Source organism: Ixodes scapularis, unplaced genomic scaffold (assembly GCF_016920785.2).
Source record: "Ixodes scapularis isolate PalLabHiFi unplaced genomic scaffold, ASM1692078v2 PGA_scaffold3__209_contigs__length_174095766, whole genome shotgun sequence".
Classification (NCBI taxonomy): domain Eukaryota; kingdom Metazoa; phylum Arthropoda; class Arachnida; order Ixodida; family Ixodidae; genus Ixodes; species Ixodes scapularis.
Window position 1 is genome coordinate 13,789,935 of NW_024609868.1, and position 20,252 is coordinate 13,810,186.

A 20,252-nucleotide genomic window follows, 5' to 3' on the forward strand; every position below is an offset into this window, starting at 1 on the left:
TTTATTATATTTTTCTCTAAAAGGGTTCCAATGGACATTACAGAGAAAAATACGAAACATGACGTCGAAGGATCTGTTAAATTCAGATGTCAAGCGTAGAAAACGTGGCGTAGTGCAGCGCATGCGGGTACTGATTGGTCGAAGATAACGGATTTCTGGTCACCGGCCAATGAAACAAGCGCGCGTTCTGCGCTACGCTGTGTTCGTTGCGCTCAACCTCGGAGTATAATAGAGCAAAAACGGTCGAGTAAATATTCGAACCAGCGAGTTCTTTCAATAGAAAAAATCGCAGCGACCCTTCACCTTCTATAATACATAAAATGCATTATAGGCAATTGGTGTGTCGCGTGACGTGTATTTTCCCGCTAAATTTAGCGGAGAAACTGAGTAGTGGCATAGGTCACGTGACGTCGATTTCCCCCCCGCTAAATTTAGCGGAGAAACTCGATTGGTGTCTACGTCACAAGACATGAGTTTTTCCGCTAAATTTAGCGGGTGACTGAATTAGTGTATATATAGGTCAAGCGACGTCAATTTCTCGCTAAATTTAGCGGGGAAACTGAGTTGACGTATGCGTTACGTGCTCCCGATTTCCCCACGGTGCATACGTCACGTGACGCCACTTTCCCGCCAAAGTTAGCGGGGAAACACACACACACACACACGCGCGCACGCGCACACACACACACGCACACGCACGCACACGCACACGCACTCACACGGACGCGCACGCACACACACGCGCACACATGCACACGCACGCACACGAACGCACACATGCACACGCACGCACACGAACCCACACATTCAGACGCACGCACACGAACGCGCGCACACGCACGCACACACACACACACACATACACAAAAGAAGAAACCGCCTTAAAGTCAAGAAATAATCGAAAGTTGTGTCACCGCCGTTCCCAATTCACACACGAAGACGCCTCGCTTCGCGATCAACCATTAAGGGTGCGACGCGTGGCCCCCAATTCTGTCTCGGCTCCCAGTTTTCCGCGCACTGCGCTCCGCCGTTCTCTTATTCAGGAGCGGGGGGGGGGCTGTCCCGGGAGAGCCGGCCGCGAGCTCCACTGGCTGCGACGCGAGCCGTGGCCGACGCCGCGTTTATTGAATTATTTGTCGATCTCAATATAAATAAAAAGTGCCACCAACATAATGAGTGCGGGGACGGAGACTGTTATGACGGTACTCGTAGCATCGGAACACGAAAGCGCTGATACTTTATTTATCCGCGAGAGTCAACGCTTCCCTCCGCTTTTTTCTTATTGCTCGCGTTGATACCAGAGCCAGTGCATTGTACGCACGTTGCTGGTTGGGACATTTGGGTTACCGAAATGGCCTTGTTTTGGGACTTTAGGCGCGCTATCTAAATATTTCGGTTAAAAGAAAGCCAGGGAAAGTCCATGAAACATAAAGTTAATGGGACCACGAAATGTTTTGGGGTTTCGGGTTTAACCATGAAGAATATATCGCAGTGTTGCAAAATCACGCTAGAATGCTTGGGTAACGAGCCAAAAACGTTATTTCTTCGGAGAAATCGGAAAAGTAGGCCCTGGATATTTTATTTTTATTTTCTTCGGTTAGCTGTTTAACTTTATCGTGATTAATTAGTTGTCGGGATAGGTCCCAACAAAAAGAAAATCAAACCTGGCTCACAAATTAAGCAAGAAAACCGCTTCATTGCTCGGCTTACGCTCGGGTGATTCTAATACGTCGCAGTATATTCGGGTGGCTGGTCGTGACCAATTAAAGCGATAAAAAAAATCGGGAAAACCCTAACAATTAAAACACAAGTTTACTATTTTGTTTTTTTAAGGAAGAACATATTAAACGCTGTATACCCACGCGCCTAGAAGTTTAGTTATGTCGTGGTGTGGTTTCTAGTTAGTCATCTAGAGCAAGACTAAATTAAATCCTTCAGAAACGTTTCTGGTCGAATGTAGTGTCTCTCTTTTTTGTGTTTGTTTCTTCCTCTGTTTAAAATATCTATTTGAGATTCAGTATATGTAGGATGTATATTATAAAATAAAGTCAATTTTGTGTTGCATGCATCTAAAACACAAAGTACATGAGGCGTTTTTTTTTTATTTTTAGCAGAAGCGTTTGCTCCCAGAGATCAGTGCTGCCGGACAAAACTGCATCCGTGCACCCGCGCATTACCCGTGATTCGTGACGCAAGTTTACGTGACTTCTGGTTGCGCGTTGTAATAGTACAATGCGACGTCACGTCAGTTTAGATAGCATCAAGTAACCCGAGGAAAGGTCAGGTTATGTGACATTAAGTCGTCACGTCATATGACGTCATAGGGTCGCACGACTCCACGACTGGACATCAAAACGTTTTTGCCGTTCAATATTTTATAAAGAAATGGATAGCTATTTAAATACTGCATTTCCTGCATTATAAGATTTGGAAATAGAGGTTGCTACCGATTTTTTTTTTACCTTTTTTTTTATTGATCTGTTCGGTTTAGGTGCTTGCTCATCCAGGAATAGAGGACATTAATCGGGCGGATTTTATGCGGTGATAGAACATAGTGTGATATGATGCAAATGCATATTGTATTGTATTTTTTTTTTCAAGTGAAACGACCTGCGATGCAAATTTATTAGGTTATATTTCTTGATGCGTAGCTCGGTCCCACTCACATAACTTTAAGACAACAAAATTAAGTCACGATAGTCTATTGATGTATTGAGTCAAATTTGTGAAAATACAACTCACGCGAAGTACGCGCCAATGTATTTTATTCTCACATTTCTTGTCAATGAATTCACATTATGTGATTAGTGCTTGCCAAACAATGATGTCAACTCGGAGACATCTGTATAGTAGGGAGGATAATGCGGATAACGGGTGATTGTATCCCTGGGTAACCTAAAAACGTAGTCGTAACCTTTTTTGCTTCACTGGGTACATGAGTCTATAGTATAAACACGTTTAATTATTTTTTTTAGCTAGGTCGCTTTACAACAGTTAATAAGGCCAGCAAATGCCAAACATTACAAAAAAAGAGGTACAATATGAAAAGTTGAGAGAGTGGGTTATATGGGTGTTTATTTTCTTTACCGTTAAGTAGTTGTAATATTGATTTGTTTAGAACAAAAAAATGTAAAGCAGAAAGTCTACAACGTGTACACCCCTCCCATTTTTTTTTTTTTTTTGCGCGCGAACATAGTTTTTTTTTGTTGCAAAATGCTTATTCTCTGCCAAACCAGACGCCAAATTTTCAGAAGTACCTTTTATCGCATTCAAAAGTTTTAAGTGATCTTCTGAAAATCTCGATGGGCCGTTTTCGTCGGCCGTTTTCGGCCATTAGCGGTAAATGGCGCAATTCGTCTGCATGCATTCGAGCTTCGTCGGCCGCCATCCTCAAATTAAATATTCCAAAAAATCTCGTAACTTTTAAATAAAAGCACGGTTATTTCTGAACATGGTTAAAAATCGCGCACAAAGAGACGAAGACAACTTATGAAACTTTGGCATGTGGTTCGGTCCTCTACTGCGTTCGACGATGCCTAGTTTACTTTTAAGGGTAAAAAATACCCTGTAACTCTTTTGGAGGCATTATGTGATAACATTCTATTCAATATAATCCTTAATAAACTCGATCGTGTTGAGCTAACAACTTCTACCGTCATCTGACCTCAGCATAGCTCTGCAAAGGGGGCGTCATCCTGTCAGAAGAAAAAACAACGACGACAATGCAAGCGCCGTGATATTTCCGATGTCGAGACAGCAACTCTTCGCGTTTCCATTAAAACAAAAAAATGGCGCGGCTACCCGGTGATCGGATGTCACTGCCTGTGCCTATTTCGTAGTCTCTACTTGCCAATAAACGCTTCCACTCTTTTAACTCGGGAAATTCGAAGCTGTTATCGGGACTCGTCTCGCAGTGGACGGGATGTTTCGATGGCAAGAGCTGTCCACCACTTGGCCGGGATTGATACTATTGCGTCTGGGCGAAATTGGTTTGTTGGAGATCCGAGACGAACGAATCAGCGCAAACTGGCACTTTGACTTGGATTCAACGTTGACGTTACGTTACCTACACAATCTCTGATACGAGATATGAGCGCGACTCCGGTCGGCTATTCTTCATTGCAGCATAACTAGATACCTGCCAAAATCAATCTTACTGCATGCCTGCCAAAATCAGCCTCTTATTGAATCAATGAATGCTGAAGGGGTGTGGCATCAGCATGACAGCAGTTTTTGCGTCAATCAACGTTCAAAGTGTGCTCGCAAAAGTGCCTTGCCATGTCTGACACAAACATCTGGCCTATACACCATTTTAACTTTGTTCAAAAGATGGCAGCGAAGATTGATGATGGAATGTGTCCGTTGAAAGTACGTGATGTTTTCGTGATTTTTTTTAATGTATATGCTTTTGTGCAAACGTTACCATGTATGTGTCACCTATCTTCTCTTTCGTAACATGTCTCGTTTTCCACATGCCATATTGACTATTGCTTCTATTGTATATGTTGAAGACATATTTTAATAGAAATAAGATACTCTACACTTTTCATGAAAGAAGGCCCCAGTACACAACATCGGGTGTTTTTTTTTTTTCTTCGAAACAAAACTTCACATTATGATAACGACTCGTTGCTTGGTCCACTACACAAATGGTTAATGGCTTCCAATATTATATGTTTGTTTTTGGTTTTCGCTCTTCAATCCTGTGATGTTGAATACAGATTTATGTTATTGTCAAATGCTAAAGGCTTAAAGGAAAAACAAGAGTAAGTTATTTATTGAATAAATTCAAACCAGAAAAAAAAACAGTCCTTTAAGCAGTCGCGAGTTCTCCTCCATCATAAATATCCTAGCATCGCACAATAGTCAGGGAACCGTGCTTACGCCTTTACGGCTCTAACGTCGTAAAGCGTCAAGCATTTTCGTTACTGGCCTCGGGGGCGTGCTAGAAAAGCTGACGTGACGCGAATACCCCGATAGCATTCAAGAGCTCGTGTAGGGCCGGTCTCGGTGCCGTGACAGGAAAGCTGGCGTGACGCGAAAATCCTGATTGGTCGATGAGGTCAAGACGTCACATCCACATGACCTAGCCTCGTCTGTCTTGAGAAGCGTACCGTTTCCACCCGTCGCGAAGGAGTAGAAAGCTTCCCTCTATCGCCGAGTCCGCCGAATGGCGCTGCGATCCTGCCGTCATCGTCCGCCTGACGAGAATGCGTACCCCGACGCGGGGATTTTTGCCTAGGCCGCCGGGAGGGAACACGTGTGCGATGGATCCGGTGCCGTCTACCGGTGAGGGGGCGCTCTTATGAGTCGTCGTATTCTGCGAGTGCCGATGCCGCATCTACGCCTGCTCCTGATCGGCGACGGGGTCGGCTAAGCGAAGCGGAGGAAACGGAAACGAAGGCGAGGCGTGCAGATATTTGTTTTATGCTTTGCATTTCTTGTGTTGCTTAAAAGACCCTTCAAAATCATTATCTTTGCGGATCAGCCGTAATGCACTCTGTTGTTGGCGGTAAAGTAAAACCAGTTATAATTGACCTATTTCATTTTCGTTACTGGGGCAGTTTCCACAGCAGCATGCAACGAAAGATGGTTCACTTTGTATATTACTCTACATGCGGGTTTTCTCGTTAATTGTTGTTATTTGCATGCTCTCTAGGATCGGGCACGTCTGCATAAAAAAAAGCCTATTACTTGAGTTTCTTGTTGGCATAACCCGTGGTCAGCTGTCCGATGACAACAGTGAGGTACTAAGTTAAATCTGAGCTGTATTGCCCATAAACCACCACGATTCTTAGCTGAATACTTTAATTTGACAAAACAGAATTTAAACTGTGAAATTTTTTTTTTTTTGTATTTAGTAAGTTTTTTGTTTTTTTTCTTCAAAGATTTAGTTGATGAATGTCTTTCCATGGGTATACCACGAATTATTTGTGGGGAAAACTAATATTTTTGTTTTTTCAATTTCATTTTGGTACTGCTTCAATTCATTCAAAGTATCCGGATATCGCAACAAAGTGCTGGCGAATAGTGAGTGCTGCTGGAACTCACTCTTTTCCTGAATCGCCTTCACTCCTAAAAAGATGAAAATGTAAATGAGCCGTAAAGCGAGCTTCTCCTGACAAAGTGTTATTCTGAGGGAAAGCGACCTTTGTGGCGATAGCACGAGTAAAGCAAAGTAACATTTGTTTAAACTGCGTTACTCTGAAAAAAAGCCCGTGCGTCTACTTTCCCTCACAACACTCGGAGGGTCAATCACCGCAACTTACGGAGGCAGCTCAGCGAATGACGATGCCGAAACATAATTTTAGACCGAAAAGCGCAGTGTGAGTTGTGTCATTAAGCTATGCAAGCGTTTTGACGTTTTGAATTACTTGATGTCACAACTCAGACTGCGTTTTTTGTTCTAAACATATGTTTCGGCATCGTCATTCGCTGAGCTGGCTCCGTAAGTTGCGGTGATTGGCTCTCCGAGTGTTGTGCGGGAAAGTAGAAGCACGGACGTTTTTTAGTTCGATCTGTCATAGTTACGCGAAGCTAATTCGCGCTCTAAATTTCAAATTTACACAGATCACTACGAAAGCTAGCTGGTGGTCTTTAACGTGCATCACACAGTAGAGAAACGCTATCGCACTCTGGCACGATGTCCATCCAGATGAGAACGGTCAAGAGGGGGGATCGAATTCATAATCCTTGTCCGGTGAAAGCTCGAGCTGCAAGTTTACGCATCATAAAAATGCCTTTAATCTTCCCGTTTTAATCCGAAAGCAATAACTGTCTCATGGAGCGAGCTGACGTCATCAGTTTGAAGCGCGAAAACGGCACCTAGTTTCCTTCGGCTCCATTGGCTGGCGCGCGTCGACGGGGCTCCCATTGGCCGCTGCGCTCGTCAGTTTCTACAACCGCTCACCCCATGGCGCTGCGTGTCCATCAGCGCGCCATTGTTCTACGGGCACGGAGCGTCCGAGGTCACCGTGCCCCGCGAAGCACACGCGCTGACCGGCGACAAAAAGTACACAGCAGACGAAAAAGGGGGCGGACGAGAGGCCTTGCATGCTTTCGCATTCACAACTCATAAGAAATGCTTAGGTGTACCTCGATCTTTTTTTATTTAAAAGAAAAAATTGGTGGATGTTTTTCAGGTTTTCATCATTTCTCAATATTCGGTGTATTTCGGCTATCTGTCCTGAATGTACGCTAAAATTGGTGATCAAGGGTGAAATGATGTAATTAAGAACTAAAAGTTGAGGTTCAAAAAGGAACGGTTTAAACAAAAACAGTCCTAGCTACCATTTTTAGTAATCGATGGGTTTTTGTTTTCAGTTCAACTGGCGTTGTATTTCGTACAGCAAATGTTCGTTATTGATTTTTTTTTTCGGTTTGTCCTCTGTTGTATTTTTCAAACCAACAGGTATTTCTCGGCGTTTTGGGGTTAAAAGCGGAAGGTCTACGGGCATAGTCATAAGTCCTATACCTACCTTCCCCCTATTTAATTTAGGCAAATATTGTTATGACGTGCTTTTAAAAAAAAATGCCTCATGAGCAACGCAGGTTGGAGATGCAACGTTGGGGCTCATTCCTTTTTGTCAAGAGTGCCTAAGTGCAGTGGTGAGATCCAATGTCTGTTTCAAGGAACGCAGGGCTCGCAACCAATATGAAGCATTTTGATGTAGTATGGTGTTTCATAAAAAAACAAATTCAGCAAATATAGTAGACTGAATGTTGGTAACTATTCGTTTATTTTTATTTTTTAATCATGGTCATTAAGCCTTCTGTTCTTGTAGGTCCTTTGTGTGGACCATTTAGGGCCTCTAAATGTTCTGAAATAGTCTAGAGGCAAAAAGGAGAGAGCTGAAGAAGATTTTGTTTTCTTTATCAACTCTTGCTAGTTAATTGTATGACTGTCCTTTAAAGCAGCACTGGGGTTTTTTACGCCCGTTACCGCGTTGCAAAGTCCTTTAGTTAAAGCAAAAGTAATTTTGTCCCCTTTCAGGAAACGCGACATTATTAATTGGTTTATAGATACGACCAGTGTACTTTTTTATATATAAATTAAACAGACAAAATACGTACAATCTTGAAGAGAAGGCAACCCGATCATTGCCTTTGATGTGTCCCCTACGTTTATTGTATACAACAGTGAACAGTCACCTGTGTTCTTCTGATACATTGTGTATTATCCCTCAAGTCGGGTCCCACGTTAATTTTTTGTTTTATTTTGATCTCTCCGCCAAACGTCATCAGCTCAGTCACGGTGTCTTGTCTTGAGCTTCGCGAACTAGGAAGACGAGCAGCCATTCTTAGGATTGACGGGGTCCGTATTACGCCCATGTGATTCAACTCATTCACACCTTTTTTTCCGGCAGCATTGGACTGTTCCTCACCCAACGTTTTTTGCAACGTAGTTCTTTTTGCTTCATTCCGTAAAAGCAATATCAACTTTCTGTGAACAACTCTCACGAACCAAGAGACAACAAGAAAATTAAATTTTTATCCATAACGCTGCTCTCGGTCGGTTGAGGAAGGATATTATATACAGTGTGGGCGAAATGGTTTGAACGCAATTGAAACTGGCCGTATAGATCGGTTTCTTATCTTATTGTATTGGAATTTACTACAGCGGTACTCGAAGCTGGTGCATTCATTAATTGAGAGCATGAATACATGACACCTTTAGAGTCAAACAAAAGAGAAAAAAAAAACTGTTTTGAGTATAGAAAAATTATTGCTACGCCTTTATCTCAAAATCATCAGAGAACCATTGTGGGCACTTAGTACGATTGAGAAAATTGTGAAATAGAAGAAAAATAGAATTGGATTACTTAGTCTTCACTTCACTTGACTCAAATAAGCGTCACGGTAGCACATATTTTTTATGTACATGCAAATCGTAGGGACAACATACCTTTTGGTTTTTCTTGATTTACTCTGGTGAGTCAATCTTTCCAGAATTTTAGCGAAAGCATCCACCAACTTCAGACACCTCTGTAGTGAATCCCAGCTCGATAAGCTAAGAAACCGATTTATGCGGTTAGTTTAAATTGCATTCAATTCATTTCGCCCACGCCGTACATGTTAAAATAAAATACGGCACTCCGTTCCCGGGTGCATGTCAGACTTGATTATTTGATGTTTTCTTCAAACTATAATCCCAAACTGGTTCGATTCTAAATTGCACTGGTCCAGAATTATGGTGACTTCAAAAGGCAGCCTGAGGGGACACGCTTCCTCAAACTTCTCTGTGAAAGCCTGTTTCAAGAAATAAACCAATCGCACAAAGTTGAAAACAAGGCTGTTTTCCCCTTTGCATTTAATTGCATTATAATTATACTGTCTTATACCGTCCGGAATTGCATAAGAATTTCAAAATTCAAATTGTGTTTCAAACTACTTATCAGCTTGTCATTTATGCGTTTTTTTAAATGAACAACAAATATATATACTCATATATAAGTTTTGTGTTGTTTTGCAGTTAAAAAGGAAACAGCGACTTGACATAACATTAAAAAAATTTCAATAAACGTTTCGTTTCCCATGGGGGAGGCACCTTCAGTAAGTACAGCAGGTCTGCAAGCGTCTATCTCGACACAGTTCTATTTATAGGGAGGTTTCGTGTACGCTTCGGGGACAGGGTGCGGTTTTTGTTGCGCAATGACTTGTCCTTTCGGATAAACCACGATTCTAGCAGTTTTCGATGACGCCACCTTTGCTCCCTTTCCCAAGGTCATTGCGGCCGCAAAGTTAAAATAATGACCCATTGTCCCCTCGTATATAAATGATTCACCGATTCAGTTTTTTAGGCGAATGGAATCATATGCGTAGGTGACGTCACGCTTGTGTTCTTTCAGTCGAGTGTCTCTCCTGCGTCCGGTATCTAGAGGACACCTCTTTGGACGTCCGCGCGGTGGCGTCTTTCGGCTAGGACACAGCATTGAACACAGCGTCAACCAGGATTCGGGTAGTTCTTAAGAAATCGCCATGACTCCAGACCGTAACAGATCATATATTTTGAGTTGCACAATGCGCTTGTATTGAAGCTAGTGGCGTAAAACTTGCCTGCTTGCTACGTGGCCATTTTGGCGTTCTTGCACTCTGAGCTATGATTATTATTGGGCAGTCTGATAAGCATCGACCTCACATTTATACAGTAAAGTTATATTACAGATAGCGAAAGAAACGAAGCTATACAAGCGATTGCTGTTATACTTCCGGGCTCCTTGTATAAAACAAGAAAGGTTAAAAACAGACAAAACCAAAATAAACTGGGATTTCATTTTTATCGGTATACCGAAAAGTGCTAAAAAGTGCACTTCAGCCGAGATTGTCGCTTCAGGGTGCGAAAAGAGAATGTAAAGAATAGAAGCTTCGAAGGGTCGAGGACAAAAACAAGAAAACGTGATTGCATCACGCGGACTCTTTTCCCAAAAAGAGCGCCGAGAAGCATCGAGCGATATCAAAATATTTTGTGACACACGGAGACGTCGGCAACGCTGCCCTCTAGCGATTCCCCCGCAAACCTGCCTTCTTTTCAGGTGAGAGGTCTCAGCGCTGATGTTCTTTGTCGAATTTTTTCACGCGGGGGAAGAAAAGAACGCGGTTCGGGCTTGAATTTTTTAAACGACCCCGCCGATGTACGCATATTTGTTTTGTAGTTCTACTTCTCTTCTTATATTCCGCTTGAAAAGCGAGCGAGGCCTCCCTTTCGCTTCGAAAACGGTGGGGATTAGAATAATGCTTGCCTTTCTTACGTTGTCAGCTTTAGAAAAATCTAATATTAATTTCGGTTCTCAAACATCGACGTTCTGCTTGATATTTGGTAGTAAAAATAAATGTAGTTATCATTTTTTTTTCTCGCTTTTCTATTTAGCGCGGGATTTATCGCTGTGCACAAATTGTTTTAAGGTTCGTTTAACATGTCACCTTCGCTGCGAGCAGTCGGCCGTAAAAAAAGAAAAAAAGAAGAAAAGATTAGCGCAATCGATTTGTGGCCAGTGCGCTGAAACCGCCACACGTGGCGCTGTATTTCGCCATTTCATCGCGATAACACGGAGAGCGAGAGTGATCGGGCAACACCTCGTAGACAGCTTTAAAGCCTGCGCGTTACGTCACATGACGTCAAGTTCTGGGGGTCCGGCACGGGCCCTAATTGGATGCGAGTGCTGCGTCAGCGTTCGCGTGGGACTATCATAGGAGACGAGCCCCACGGCGAACGCTGACACGGCACTTGCATCCAATCAGCACCCGTGCCGGATCCCCGGACGTGACGTCATGTGACATAATGCGCAGGCTTTTTGGTGTAGGAAGTGTTGAATCAGGACATCTCTCCCCCCCACCTTTGAATCGCAGGGGTGCTTCGAGATATATAGTTATCGCTTGTAACATTTATTTTTCTTGCGGCCAGCCTTTCCTCGATGGTAACGAGCCACGCGTGTGACGACGCTTTTTTTTAATGCGAAAGCATTACCTGTTTACGGAGCGAGCTGACTGAAGCGCGAAAACGGCTTCTAGTTTCCGCCGCGATCCCAATACTAGCGATTCGCCTTCGGTTCCATTGGCTGGCGCGCGTCGACGAGGCTCGCAATGGCCGCTGCGCCATGGCCTCCGAGATCCCGAAGCGGGCGCGCCTGCGGTCAGCTTTTTGTGGCAATCCGAAGAGAGGAGGCAAGCGCGTGTACAGCGATTGGCGCACCCTCTCCCCTTGCATTGACTGCATTGCCACAGAAAGCTGATTTGGAGTAGTACGCAGCAGACGACAAAAGGTGCGGACGAGCAGACAACAAAGAGAGCGGACGAGCGGCTTGCATGCTTTCGCATTCACAACTCAGAAGAAACGCTTAGGTCTATCTTTTTTTTTGTTGTTTTTTTTGTAATCTAACGTAAGGTTTAAATCATGAGCTGTGCGTTTATGTGCCGACGTGCCCCGTGCACCCAATAGTGGACAAATCCCGCAATCGCGGCCCCAGCGTGCTTACGCTACCAAAGTGCCCCGTGCCGCCTCATCTCTGGTTGGGAAATAGCTCCCTTGTGTCAGTCTTTCTTACGGCCGATTGTACTTTTCCTCTACAAGCTGTTAATATGTAAAATAAATTTCAGAGCCTTTGTCTCAAAAGACCTCACCCATGCAGGCTCTTGGATACGTTTTGAGTATGAGACATTCTTTGTCTCGTCAGGGGGAGTCGTCACGTTAGACCTCAAAGAGTAACGATAGGCCTAACGTAACGCCACTGCATACCCGCGTCCCCCCCCCCCCCCCCCCCCCCCAAGCTGCGCCGCCAGCAGTTCGGCTGACTCCTTAGCAACGATGACGCCGTTGCTACGGAGTCACATGACGCGTCGCAGCCAGTGGGAATTTAGGTGCCGTTTCGCTCAGCCAATGGGAATTTAGGTGCTGTTTTTCGCTGCTACAGACAACCGTTCACGGACGACACCGGCTTCGCTGCATGGGAGAGTTAATGCTTTCGTATTGAAATGTTGCACCAGCTGACGCTGTCCATTTGCATCGCGTCGCGTAATCGTTTGCATATATTTTTATCATGAGCCGTAATCACTTTATTTGATTATGTTTTACATAAAGTTCATATTTAAACAAAATTTAATTTATCATGTTCGAATGCATACCACACTGTCTGGTAAAGTTTCAAAATGCGTCAGTCTGAGAGCAACATTGCTTTTTATTTGTCTTCATCAAAAATACGTTCTCGAGACATGTCTAAAATATCGTGTAAAACGTTTTAAATAATGATTATGAAACATCATACGTTTATGCGTTTTATGAAGGACGATGTATAAGTTAACCAAAACATTTCCCCCAAATAAAAGCGGATTCCCTTAAACTAGTTTTAAAAAAAAATGTATGGGTATAGCTTTAATAAAATTAGCATTTGACTCTCGAAATGTTTTTTTGGACTAAAATTATCTAAAAGAGGTATAGTTAATAACCTTTCTCAGGATATTAAAGAACAGCCGTGATTAATACACAACATTCTACGAAGAAGAGGGCGAAAAGGATTATCCCCCATAGGGGAGTTGCGCATTACCTTAAATTGCGATATTCGTTGTCACTTTAAGAAGGCACTGAACCAATAAACATGTGTTGTTTTATGTGTCTGAATAGAACACGTATATAACACACACGCATCTCCTGAAAATAAATGTCACCTTATGACGTACCGCAGGGAAGGTTACAAGCGCGAGCTCCTTACTCTAGGGCACACATTGGCGGCTCAAGCTCTCGTGCACTAAGGGCAGCTGCCAACGCTGTGAGCTCGCGCTTCTAGCCTTCGCTGCGGTACAACATAAGGTGAAACGGAGTATAGTGCCATACGGCGGAAGAGCGGGGATAGATTCTGAGGTATTTCCCACTGCGCCTGCTCGTTGACGTTGGACAGTGGTTTAAAATGAATTTATTTGCCTATACACACGAAGCGGCCAAGACAGGAGCATGCCACGGGTAACGGAGGTGTTGACGTGAGTTAAGAGAATGAGCATGTTCATTTTTTTTTAAATCGAGAAGCGGAAAACAGCAACTCCTGCTTGAACGCGCTCGTCTTTTTCGCTCAATCTGCATGATGCGCGAACACGCCGACCAGAACCATGCGGTAACAACAGCACCAAGGCCGACAATCCCTGCCACCGTCTCCGCCGGCGTCCCCGCTCCTCTGGTTCTTCGTTTGTCCGCGAGAGAGCGAGCGGCGGCCTGGAGTTGCGAATCACACTGCTTCGTCGTGATACGTGGACTCTCACCAACTCACATGTTACGTGCCACTTCAAGCCACTAAGTAAGGTACGCTTCACAGTAACGACACCTTGGAACTCAAACCTATTGCTTCCAGTTACCTCAAGCTTTTTTTTTTTTTGAAATCGCAGACGACGGTTTTGTGTCCTCTGGAAATGCCAAAAGAACACCCCGTGACGGAGTAAAACGGTATCACTGGGATTCATAGCAATGTAATTAAAAATTCGTCTTTTTTTTTTCTTTTGTAACGATTGCCGGGAAACCGATCACACCAAATGCTCGGCGCACGCGTGACGCTGCCATAATTTTAGTGTCCAGGAAGCAGGCGTCAGTTCTCGTGGCGACTCGTGCCGTGTCATGCTCTCAACGTGCAGTGCGTCAGCGAGGCTGTCCCACGTGCAAAAAGGCAAGAGTTACTTGGGTGCATTGCGATAGCGGCGGCATAAAGAAACTGGCCGGTGCAGAGACGTTTACATTGAGAGAGTTTGGCCTTCCTAAGAAGATTCGGACAGCCTGGCAACAACAGCAGCCTGGTTTGACAACCGGGACATGACTACTTCCGTCCGCCATTTTGTGGCTCTGACGCATAGGAACTCTATGCGATTTCTGAGGAATAAACGAGACAAAGAAGTGACGCCATTTTGTGTTATCGCGAAATCTGCTGGTTCTATGGGGAACAAGCTCCGCCCATTGCCCAAACACTCTCAGTGTAAATGGCTCTAAACCAGCGATATCTGTCTATAGCACTCACTCTGCACTAACTGAGGAACGAAATTGCGGCTCAGATAAGGGAACTCGAGTGCCGGTACTCTAAGTATCGCTCATTCGATGGCTCTAGTTTTACTTTCTAGAAACGACGGGAAAACACGCACGGCTCTAGAATGTACTCTGATTGCGCGAGCGTAATAGCAGTCGCTACGCAATCCCAGCTTTGGTCTTTTATCAACGGGGCGTTCAACATCTAAAATACCGGACCGCCGACGGCCATCTGCTTCCGCGACATTTCCACTGCACCACCCAGCAGTTGAGCACAGCGCAGCAGCACTGAGAAAAATAGGCCGCGAATTACCCGACGCTGCTCCTCGCACATCCAAGAGAACGCGGATGACACCCTGAACCAAGACAGATCCGAGTCGATATCGGCACCCGCGCGGCAAAAAGAAAAACAAAAAAAAAACATCCGGACATTTGTCATTGTTACTGCGTTGTGGTTCGGCTGACGAGAAAGCAATAGCTTCTTTCCGTGCACACCCCCATAAACGAACCGTTCTGAAGATATTTTTTTCTGTTTGACTTTTTATTTTTGTTCGCATCCTCAAAATGAATGGTCTTTGAAACGGAAGCACGCTTAGAATCCATCGGCTGCTCGCCGTGACACGCCCTTAGTAACGGGAATAGTATTTGGACGTACTTTTTCGTCTATTTGTTATATTTTAGTCTACGACTTTTTATTTTCTTTCGAGCTAGTTCTTCTTTACGTCTTTTTATATATAAAAGAAATAATGATATATTGGTGTAAAAATAACGACCCTGAAGATTCCTTGCACTTGGCGCTTGGTTGCTGCTGTTTCAGAGTGTATTGTGTAGCTATTCACGGTGCGGCTTCATTTTTTCTTCTTCTAGGTCTCCGCGTATTGATGTTTGCGACCTCTCTTTGCAATCATAGTTTAAGCTTATTTGATTAAGCAAGCTCACCCGTGATAAAATGCTGAAGTGCGACAGCCCCTCTCAGTTTTTTACAGCTTTCTGACCGACGGAATTTCCCCCATTTCGTCTACTCGTAGGTTGTTGTCGGCTCTATAGATGCCTCTCACGCCCCTGTGCGCACCAATCTTCGCATATTCCTGTACAGTACCGAAGCCGTGTTCGTAGGAGGCGTTCTTCGCCCTCTCACACGCGTATCGGCCATCGGAAGCGAGCCCATCCAATATCCCGCGCCCCAAACGGGTCACGGCGGGACTTGCAATTGCTTCTCCTTATGCACGCAGAGCCGTAAGAGGCAAATAAAGTAAGAGCGTCGGCAACGGCGGCTTGGCGCACTTCGGGTGCGGAATTCACTTACCAGGCACGAGTGCCGAAGCGATTGCCATTACGCGGCGACGCAATAACTCGGCGATTCGGTGCACGTCCGCGAGAAGCATTATATCACGCAAATTTAGCCAACCGCGCGAGGAACGGGATTAGGGTGGCACCGGGAGAGTCCGCGCGGGCTAAGGTGTATTTTGTTTGAACGAGTACTTCTTGTTTTTGTTGCTTTAGTTGTTACTTCCTCTCTTATGATGCATTATATTCAGTCGCGCGGCCCCGCATCCCTGATTCGGGTGTTGTTATATTAACTTTTATTTTTATTATCAGGAAAAGCGCAAGTGATTTCATGCTCCGCCATGGGTGCAGCGGGCGTGCCGGGGAGGCTGTGACGGATGCGTGCTGTCTCACACATGTCTTCCCGAGAACGGAAACTAGCTAATGAGCTTTTGTTTGACGAGATTCGTTTGATCGGGAGAGTAAAGTTGAAAAGACTACATAATTTTTTGTTCGCACTGACAATTGAAGGAGGCATGCGTTTAGATTTATTAAGTCAGCTTGCGATTGAGCACGACTGATATTGCGGGCTATGTCAGGGGCATTCCAACTTGTGACCGGTGAGTGAAATACCTCAAAGGACCGTCACAACAGGCGTTTGTTTGCAGCAGACATACCGTCTGCTTCAATTCGCCTGGCCAGCATACTGACGTACGTAAGAACAGAAACTACAATGGCAGTCATATTTATGGCGTGTAATCTCGCACGATCTTCTAAAGTCAAGATTTGCGCAGTGCAAAGAATGAGACGCTTCTGTTGCGTAAGGACGTATGATGTGCTGAGCGCGTACTCAGTAAACTGCGTGACCTGCGTAAAATTTCACTTCAGTTCAAACAAGGGCGTTTCGTTTACCTGCAGGCTTATCAGTTTTAAAAACGCGACTTAAATATAGTGCAAATATTAGACTGCACTTGGGTTTATTTATTTATTCAAAGTACCTCGCTGCGTCTGTAAAGGCATTGTGATGATGGGGGTGGGGGGGGGGGGGGGGCGAGTACAGATGAGCAAATGTACAAAGACAAAAGGCACATGACATGAACACGCAAAACAAAATTCCAATAATTGCATGGTTTTTGAAGAGGCAGAAGCAACAAGACATCAAAACAGTCTGAGAGGTCACTATTTAATATTCTATCGAAGGACAGTTGCTTGCTGTGGAAGGAAAGAAAGAGTTCTTGAACACTTCCATTTTGCACTGGTACCTCCTCACTTTTTTTTTTTTAGTGATCTCTCTTTCTTGATGTGAAGTGGGGAAGCAGCATATAGTTTTTTTTTTATTTAAACCAATGTAGTTATAAGATACGCTATGAGAGTATTTCAATCGCATGGAACGACTTATAGGGGCTAATGGGATTAAATCCAATTCTCTTTTCAGATCGCTAACACTTTATCTAGAATTGTGGTTGCCTGTTATGAAGGCTGGCCTACAAAGTAACTCCGGCTTATCCAGCCCCAAGCCGCAGCAACAGAAGGAGTCTCCCCGCCTTCAAGGCAGCAGTGGGGGAGGAGGAAATGGGAAGGGGGGCGAGTAGGATTTTTAGCCTGCTTGAAAAATATTTTGCAGGTCGGGCCTTAAGTCCAAAGAGGCCGACATTACAAGATACTGGCACCAATGGAGCAGCTTCAAAAGTACGAGTCACTATGCCTTTTTTGTTTATGATGGGTTCTGCCATGATAGAACACTTACAGAAATAAAGCCAATAACATGGTGGTGTCCTTCTGATGCTGTCTGATTAGTCTCATTAGTTCGTAGAGTCCTCTGCGTCTTGACTTAAGGTGAACTGAAGTATTGCTGAAGCAGTCGTCTGGGATTCGTCTCATGCTTTTCAGATTATAAAAATGATAGAACAAAAAACTGTCACGGATCAAACGCAATACTCTGCTGCAAATTACGTTTGGTCAACTGGTATTTACGTCGGTCACACAACTTAGAGAAGTGAACGCTCTTTGTAAATGTGCGAAACTGCAACTAACCACGCGTAATGCAGGATGTATCTATTCGTTCTGTTTTAGAGTGCAGATGCAATTGCGTCAAAACTAAATAACTGGTACATTACGCACAAAGTTAGCAAGTTTTATATGTTTGAACACGTGTTGGGTGATTTTATGTGACTCGAATCACTAAGACAATCTGCGTCGTTCAGTCAAGCGCTGTTTTGAAAGAAAAGCACTTTTGCTGGTTTTCTATGAATTGCGATAGCATTCGTCATGAGTCTCCCGACGCAGGTCACTACGAATACGACGGCGTAAATTTTGAATGAATACTTTTTTCATGAATAGTTTAATACGCTATGATTAAAGGAAGCGCGACTGGAGCGCGCAACTTTGAAATTGAGTGATTGCTTCGTCTCTGTGTAATCGTCTTATATTGTCTCTGCGTAATCATTTAATGTTCAAGCTGTTTCCCGAACATCATTGGAGCTTCGTGTGTGTGTCGTATCCTTCTCTCTGTGATCGTTTAGTGTTCAAGCTGTTTCACTATCATCATTGACCATGTACCAATTAGCTTAACTCAAGCCAAAAATTGCTTCGTAGCTCGGGGGCAAATGTGAGTGTGTGCGTACTGCCGCTCCGTGTATGTGCGGTCCGGTGCCATGTCCTAGAGGACGACACCAAAGACGACGTCTAGGATGACCTCTAGGGCGATCTTAGGGACACCCTTTCGGACGACGTCTAGAAAGACCTCTAAGACGTCGTCTAAGACGATGTCTAGAACGACTTATAGGACGACCTCTGGGCCAATCTCAAGGACCACCTCTAAGACGACCTCCTAGTGGATGACGTCAAAGACGACGTCTAAAGGACCACTAGGATGGCCTCTAGGACGATTTCAAGGATGATCTCAAAAATGACCCAGAGAGACAGTGTCAAAAGCGCACCATCATGGTGTTCGTCCTGCTTGTGTGCATGTTCGATCATCGCTGAACCAATCATAACCAGCAGTAGCAACCGAGGTGCAGTGGGGGACAGCGGGGCTAGGGCGTATTCGGGCCGCAGGCGTAGCGCAGCGCAGCGGCGTGTGCGGGTGGGCCAAGGTGGGTTCATATTTTATAATGAGCCATCCGCAGGCAGTCGCCATAGGCTGTCTAATCAAAAGTATGGGACCGGAATTAATGAATACGCGCCCCAGTGATACACCCGCCATTCCCCTCTGCGGGAGTCAGTGGCAAATTCTCTCAGAGTGAATACACTATCGACTCCTCCTTCGTCCCCCCCCCCCCTTTCCTACAATGCTAACAGCAACAACCCCCACTACACATGCCGAAATTGGCGAAGGGGGACGTCGCCGGCGATCTTCGGATGCACCCCGCCGCAATCTGTCGGCGCATCCCGTGGCGGCGTTGCGAACGTTGAATACTCCAAACGCTCGGAACGGTCCAATGTGAGCTCATAAACCTAAACATTAATGAGAACACATTAAAAAAAATCACCCGACGCACGTATTAAGTTTTCGGTTAGGCGAAAACTTGTTTGTAAGTTTATTTGTCATTTTATCCAAAGAAAATGGTACCACATTCTTTTTATTTTCAAAGCAATCAAAATAGTTTTTTTTATAAATGCCCCTTATCGAACACACGTGTGTATAGCGTCTTCAGTTGTTAAACATAACACTATACTGAGTTTTACGTTAAGACTCAGCCGAGGCAACGAGCTGATAGGACCAATCAGAGAGCGTTAAAAGCGCTCCGGCACAGCGGAGATGTTAGGTTGTTTTGGTTCCGGACCTCGATGTGCCCCTTGAAGGGAGTCTATCATCAGGGACAGGGGGTGATGGTGGAAGATGGGTCCGGATGCTGGCTTTTTTTAGTTGAGGTAAAACGTGGGACTGTAAAAAACAACTGAAAATTCAGTTGCATAAACACGACGTTTTGTAATTCAGCCTTGTATTTCAGAGTGCTGCGCCTAAATAAAATAACGCTATTTCTTATTGCTTTCTTTAAAATAAACGTAGATTGTACGAACGATAAAGAAACTTCCCATTTAACATAATAAATACTGATAGTATATTAATTTTTAGCGGCTCAGAAAGATTCAAACCGGTTTGAATCATTATTTTTTTCTTCCGGAGCTGAACCAGAACTGAACCGAAGGCCATGCGCCTAAACCCAAACCAAACCAATAAAACATATGGTCCGACACTCTGGTTCCAGCCTCAACTGTCACATTTTTAGTATAGCTACACGACCATGTGTTAGAAAAGGCAATATTACATTGCAGTCATATGTATTGGTTTAATATGTATAGATTTTAATATTTACAGATTATTATCGATGTTGGCACGGCTTTTATATGCCAGTTATTTTATTCTAATTTACACATAAAACATCGAAAAAGTTTGGAATATTCATGACTTTTCTTCGTTTCATAACCTAAGCAGTCAACTTTTCCACGGTATGAATAGCAGCAAACCCAGGAACTCTCAAGCAAAAATATT